Source organism: Canis aureus, chromosome 4 (assembly GCF_053574225.1).
Source record: "Canis aureus isolate CA01 chromosome 4, VMU_Caureus_v.1.0, whole genome shotgun sequence".
NCBI classification, from domain to species: domain Eukaryota; kingdom Metazoa; phylum Chordata; class Mammalia; order Carnivora; family Canidae; genus Canis; species Canis aureus.
In genome coordinates, this window is record NC_135614.1 from 88,369,077 (window position 1) to 88,376,234 (window position 7,158).

The 7,158-nt window shown below is 52.7% G+C and overlaps 1 long non-coding RNA gene across 1 annotated transcript; it reads right to left on the reverse strand.

Annotated features, from left to right (window-relative positions):
• Window positions 1-3,877: 3,877 nt before the first annotated feature.
• On the reverse strand, window positions 3,878-6,690 carry LOC144311969 (uncharacterized). Its single transcript, XR_013377446.1, has 2 exons — window positions 5,543-6,690; window positions 3,878-4,742 (listed from the first exon to the last, which is right to left on the reverse strand). It is a non-coding gene; the product is annotated as an uncharacterized LOC144311969 (long non-coding RNA).
• Between the last annotated feature and the right edge of the window lie 468 nt (window positions 6,691-7,158).

Sequence of the window (7,158 nt, forward strand, 5' to 3'; positions counted from 1 at the left end):
AACGTGGGGTGGACTTCGTCCTGAACAGAAGACGCCCGGACGTTTTCTAAATCCCACCGAGTAAGTGTGATGCCGTCAAGAAAGAAATGAGAAGTTAAGGCCAAAGACAAAAGCATTTAAATGGAGAGAAATATGGTTTAGTCCATTCAAGCTGCTGTAACAAAATACCGTTGGGTGGCTGACGTGGAAGGGAAACGCCTCTCAGTTCTGGAGGCTGCGAATTCCAGGATGGTACCTGGGGAGGGCCCGCCTCCTGCTTCTGTTCTTAGGTGGCCCCATTCCTGCTGTGTCCTCCTGTCTAAGGCCACTAATTCCATCATGAGGCACCACCCTCATGACCTAACCTCCTACCTAAGGTCCCTTCTTCTTTTAGCACGTGGATTTGGGGAGGGGAACATAAACGCTAAGTTCACGTACAAACATGCACATGTAAAATGTTATTTTTCGGGTCGCCTGGGTGGCTCAGCAGATGAGCATCTGTCTTCAGTTCGGGGCATGACCCCGGGGTCCCGGGATCAAGTCCCACATCGGGCTCCCTGCAGGGAGCCTGCTTCTCCCTCTGCCTGTGTCTCTGACCCTCTCTCTGTGCCTCTCATGAATAAATAAATAAAATCTTGAAAAAAAAAAAAGAAAAAGAAAGTGCTGTTTCTCTCAGACTGATACTAATTCCCTGAACAAGGACTTCTTAAACAGTCACCGAGTGCCTGCGTAGGTCTGGAAATATGGATAGGATTAGGGATCAGTAAGTCAGTCATAGCTTAAACGTTCAGGGCTGCCGTAGGCCATACTCCTATAAAGGTGTTTGGGTAATTAATCTAAGGCTTCAGAGTATGATGCCGCAAGAACCCAGACTTCACTGTGCTCCGTGAGTTGTTGGGGGAGTCTGTTGTTTCTTTTAAACGATGAGCGCCAGGAAGCCGCGACGAATCCCGTAACATATCCAAGCAGACTATGACGGACACAATTTCTGAAAATCCTGCGTAGGGCAAGGGGCAAACTGACTGGCAGGATACTGAGCGCCCAGGCCGTCGGCGCACGGCGGGATGGATGGGAAATGCTTGCCATTCGAAAATAAAGCGGTGGTGATGGTGCTCAAGACGTCGCACGGCTCTGGGGCGCTTGTATGGTGCAGACCTAAAGAAGTGCTGAAGGTCTGCTAAGAAAACGTCCCCAGATGAATCTTTTTCGACAGAGGGAATCCAGGAGCAAAACCTAGAAGTACTCAGAGCCGTCCTGCAAGGAGGGAGTCGCGAGGCCCCATCCCCCAAACTGACCAGCCGCGCACAGAGGTCAGACCCCCTCCTGGGCCAGTCCAGAGCTCGAGGAACCTGCGGGACCCCTGAGCCTTGGAGCAGAGAGTCCCAGGCGCCCACCCCGGGCCCTCACCTTGCTCTGTGCCCCGCCGACCCTGTGGCGCACGTGCCCAGGCCGCAGGAAGCATCGGATGCGGCAACGTGCAACGTCCAGAAGCCGGAAGGCTGCAGCCGAGTGGGTCTCCCTCCCCGCCCAAAGGTCTGTGTGGAGCTCAGGGCCCTGAACACACGGGCGTCCTCACACGGCGTCGCTCCTCCGGTGCGTGTTGACTCCCCTTTCTCCCCCTGCGCCCGGAGATCTGGAAGGATTTGCTAGAAGAAATGAAGATCAGAAAAGGACCCTCTGCAGATTGCATGTAGGCACGAAGCTAAAAGAGCACGTCCGTAAGTCGTGCTTCCCAAGGCGTGACAGGAACCCTGCGTGGAGCGCCCCACGTGATGGGACCGCGGTGGGGAGGATCCCCGGACTAGAGGAACTTTCTGAAGGCCGAGGCCCGTTTTCTCCTCCATGATACGCAGCCCTCTCCCTGGAAGCTGGTGCAGCGTAGCTCATGCCGCATTTAGACCTGACCCCAAATGTCACAGAAACTTCTGGAGAAAGTTTGCAGACAGTGCCACGGTGCATTCGAATATTTGCTCCAATACTGTTTTCTACGGTAACACAGGCACACGCACGCTGCTAGAGGGTCTCGTAGCTTAAGCTTTTTTTCCTACACGGAAATACATCTGAAAACTTCTTTGGGCGGCGGTGGGGTGGGGTGGGGTGGGGATCTCGCTTTTGCACAAGGTGCATCGCATATACGGATTGGTTAAGCAGTTTCCTTGAAAATAACCCCTTTTATTCGTAGGATTTGAGAACGAGCATAAGAACCCTGGCAAACAAAGCTTGAAATAATTTTTCCTCCATATAATCTCTTTTAAACAGACCCTCTGATTTATGGATAGAGTGATGGTAATGGGAACTCTGCTCAGGAAGGAACGCACGTAAATGATTCGCAGCTATTGGGGTGTCTTCACGGTCTATCAACGCTGATGAACGATACACGCATGGAAGCTGCTACGTGGGCTGGGCGGCCCCGCGAGCCGTCGCTGTCCGTGTAAAGTCCCCCCGCCTCGTCCGGGGAGCTCGGGCATCCAGACTCGAGTCCAGGGGGCACTGCGGCCTGGTGACCCTGGCGACAAGGCCCTGGGGCCGCCGTCACTTCCATGGGCAGATCTAGCTCTTAGGGAAATGCTGCCTTGCTTTCATCTTCCTTCTTCTTTAATTTAAAAAAAAGAAAAAGAAAAAGAAAAATTTACGACTGTTCCGTCTTCACAGACCGAGGGGAGAGTCTTGTAGCCCGCGTGCAAACTTCCCGAGCGTCTAAAGGCTCCTCCCTGCTTAAGCCAAAGGCATTAGTCGGCCTCTTAAACAAGATGAGCACATCTTTGTTTTAACGCAAATACGTGGCTATTTAGCAGAGAATATTATTGTTTCTCCACTGAGAAGTAATTAAGAGGACTTTTTTTTTTTTCTAAAGTGAATGAGCAAAAACTACCAACTTGTACTGTTAAACTATTGACTCCAAATAAGGGAGCTAGGCCGGACCTAACTCGAGGTACCACCGCCCGAGGCTTAAAATTCTCTACAGTTATCACGAGCCCGCGTCCTCGCACGCAGGGTCACTGTCGCTAATTCAGCTGAAAGCAAAGAGGTTTGTCCCAACTATCAACTAAGCGCCGGCAGGGACGATTTTCTTATTCCTGGGATTTTGTTTGTTTGTTTTGTTCTGTTTTGTTTTGTTTGTTTTGTTTTAACATCAGGGCGGGATGTGGGGGGGGGGGACACCGGTTTCTTGTAAATAATCTTTCAAAATATTGGAGGCAATGCTCATGAACCGGGAAAAATCCATAATTAGATGATAATAATTATAAAAAACAGAAAGAAAAAGAATTCACGGTGACCTGGGTGGGGGAGAGCGTCAACACTTCTCCTGCCATCTAGGGAGTCGGGAGCTGGGGCTGGGAGGGCGCAGGTGCCCGGGGGCTCCCGCGGGCCTCAGAGGAGCGGCCCAGGACACAGAGCCTCGGGACTGGGACCGGCAGGGCGGGTCGGGGCACAGGGTCGGGACCGCAGCCGGCCCTCCGCGGTTGGACACGCGGGGCCCACAGACAGCAACCGGGCTGCGCGGGGCTCGCTTGGGCCTGCACCTGCCGGCAGGCTGCCCCGCTTCTCCCCCGCCCCACGCCCCGTGACCTCTGTGCCCCCCGCCGCTTGGCCCTGGCCTGGCTTCTGCAGGTGCAGCGGCCTGCCCACGCGGAGCCCACCCGGAGCCCACGGGAGTCACGCTGAGCCCACAGGCAACCATGCACAGAGCCCCCCACCCCAAGATGCACCGATCTGGGAGTTGGATTAATAGGATCACGAGATCTCTCTCCAGCTGGTCTTCTCTCCTGCTTGAGAGACACTTCATTAGGGTCACCTGTTTAGGGTTAAACCACCGAGATGCATCATAAAACGTTTCCAGAAGGGTGAGGATATTCTCCTGGACAAGGCAAGAAGACCCTGGATTGTGCTTCACTGGTTTTCATGTTAACTCGAATTTATTAACTGCGTTAATTTAGAATTTACTGCGGTTTGGGGGAAGCACAGGGGTGAGAGTGCGGATGTCAGTGATGTACTTCGTCTAAAATGCAGATCTTGTGGAGGCCTGCAGCGGAAGGAAGCCTGGGTGGAATTCATAAGGCCTCTAGGGCAGCAGCATTATCCAGTCCAAATCCCCAACGGATGGATATCGGAATCCCTACATCATTCCCAGAACGTAGTTCTCTAGACTCTGCATGAACACTGCAAAAGGCTCGTTTCAATTTGCTAATTGGAGCCACCAGGGATCAGGACAGACCTGCTCCACTGCTGTCTCCCCCTAAATATGTGTATGGTACACGCACGGATGAAAGTACGTGCTTCTATGCTCCGTACCTCCTAATCCCCGTCTGCCCCCTTGGAGTACAGACTCACCCTTTTGTTGGATTTATGCCGTTTTGACACTTTTTCAGCCTCTCCCTCCCACGACTATAGGATGAAGCTTCCCCCAGTCTACTGCATCATTCCAGAAAAGAGTTCAAGTTCCTCGCTGCTGCCAATTTCCAAAAGCGTGGGCTGCAGAAGTTAAGTACGTGCAGCATTTCTGCAGCGTCAATGCCTGTCATTTGTGTGTTGGAAGCCAGCTCTTGTCATCTGATAGAGCCTCAAGGGCCAGAACCCTGACAGGAGTAAAGCTGATGAGGGAACATCGCAGCTCGAATTCTGCCTTTCCTGAGGCTCGCGTGAGAGGTTGGTGTCTCCTCCCGGGTTTGGTAAACGTGGACAAGCTGGTTCAGAGCCCCTTTACGGCTACGTGGATGAGGTGCATTTCAAACATGCCCAGTGTTGAAAGAACGCTGGCTTTCCTTAGAAAAACAATGATGAAGAAACAGTGAACTGAAATGCCCCTGCCTTGAAAGGAGTTACTGAATATATAGTGTCTCAACAACATCATTTTTTTTAAATGAAGAAAATGAAGGGAAGAAAGAAAAAAAAAAGAAAAAAAAAAAAAAAACGAAGGAGTTTGGGACGTACCGAAGCTGGTGTTAAGTCACAATTAGAAGTTTATGAATTTTTTAAACTTCTAAATTGAGTAATAATATGGGCTCCCTGAAAGTTAAAAGACAGTCTAGGACCTAATATTTGTAAAGGTTCATCCTTCAAAACAAGGAGACCTTATGAATCGAGTGGCAGCTACTCTTAAGAGAAATAAAGAACAGCCCGTGGATGGCTCTGGTTCAATGACCCGGTCTCCTGACCCAGATCAGGACCTGAGCCCAAACAAGAGGCAGGGGGCCGCTAACCAGCTGGGCCACGCAGGTGCCCCCTTCTAAATCCTCTGTCTCTCATTCCTTTGCCTCTCCCCGTCCCGTCTCCCTTCCCCTCTCACTCTTCTCTTCCCCCTGGGTCTTCACGTCCTCCCACAGCTAAGGCCCCGTAGAAGTCACTGACGCCCTGCCCGGCGGCTCGAGGCCTCGGGTCACGTGGGGAGCCCCCTGTGCGGTACCCCACATCCCGCCACCGGCGGCCGGCTCTTCGGAGAGGGGCTCAGGGAGCGGCCGCCTGCCCAGAGCTGGCAGATGCACCAGCTTCTCCTCCGCTCACCAACCTTAGCTCCGTCCTTCCCGGTGCTTCCCTCAGAGTGATTCAAATGCAAATCTCCTACCTTTGTTCTGTGAAAAGAGGGCGAAAACCAGTTTGGGATCCCAGAGGCACCTCTCTATTCTGATTCATTTCCATTTTTAAAACATTAGCCTGAAACAGGAGACGTTTGATCAAAAAAAAAAAAAAAATCAGGTATAAGGAGTTGAAGGAACTGGTCTCAAGAGGCCGGTTTTCAGGCCACATAATCTACTTGCCCTAGAAAATATGAGATGTCGTGCCAAGGAATTCGCTCCGGGAGGAGGCGTGAGGGCAAGAGACGAGTTCCCCTTTGCTCGTTCAGTTGGGCTTTGGGCCCTAGCCCCTGCGTCTTTTCTGGCGGACAGGCCTTCTCATCATGCAGTCGTACCAAGGAGAGACCCCCAACACCCCTCCAGAGGGTTCCCGCACCCGGACCCTCCAGAGACGTCATTCCTTGTGTCTCCTGGACAATTTGGGGTCACAAGACGTGTTAACCTTGAACCCTTACATCTGCACGGCACAGGACAGCTTCCCGAGGGATCTCACAGACGTGGTCTCCCTTGACCCTTACGAGGTGTCGCAGCTCGACGATGGCAGAGAAACGGAGCCCGACACAAGGTAGAGGAATCCTCCAGCCCCGACAGGGCATTCGCTCGCCTCGTAACCTGGAAACTGTTTCACGTGTCTGAGCTTCAGCTTCTTCACTCGTTCCTCGGCCTGAGATGACAGCAGCACTTGCTCCGCAAAGGGGCGCGGGCAGTGGAGCCGGCACCGCGGCGCTTAGTGGCACCCCGGCACGTGCGCGACCTCCGGGACACGTCCTCCCTTCCCACGAATAAGCACGTCTAAGCTCCATGAGAGCAGTCTGCGAGGACCGTGCAGCCCCAGGGTCAGTCCCGACGGTCGCTGTCGAAGACAACGCTTGGCGGGCAGCCGACCAAGGGCGACTCCAGGGGCCCCGCGCTGTGCACGGGTTTATGATTTGGCGTCGTGGTTAAAACTGTGCTCGTTACAGACCCTTACTTAGAAACGGTGGCAGTGCTGCTATTTCGTTTTGAGCTCTGGGCTTCTCCGGAACACGAGCCGTGTTTACTTGACGTTCGTCGGGCTCAGGGTTCTCTGGGTGTCCTGGACGGTCGCTGGTGCTGGGGACGCGGGCTGCAGGTCACACCCGCTCGGTCTGCTTTTCAGATTTTCTTGCTTAGAACTCTGAGCAATCTCTAGCAAGCCTTGCCCCTCCTCTAACGCGAACTAACTTATTAAACAAGAAATGTGAGAATTGTATTTTTTTAGAGTTTCTTCATGCATTAAAATGTACTTTGGATCGGTGTGTGCTCAGCTCAGAAGGGGAGACTCCGCCGAAATTGCTTCAGTGCCACACAAGGATCTCTGTGCAGCGTGGGGAGAATTTAAGACGCATCCTGGGGGCACGTGGGGGGCTCAGCTGCTTAGGCATCCAGCTCTTGACTTTGGCTCAGGTCATGATCTCAGGGTCCCGAGACTGAGCCCCACATTGGGCCTCAGCAAGGAGTCTGCTTGAGGATTCTCTCTCCCTCAGTCCCTCCTCGCCCTCTTTCTCACTCTCTCAAATAAATACATAGATCTTAAAAAAAAAAAAATAAGATGCACCCTAGAAGAGAACAAGGGTTGGCCAACTTT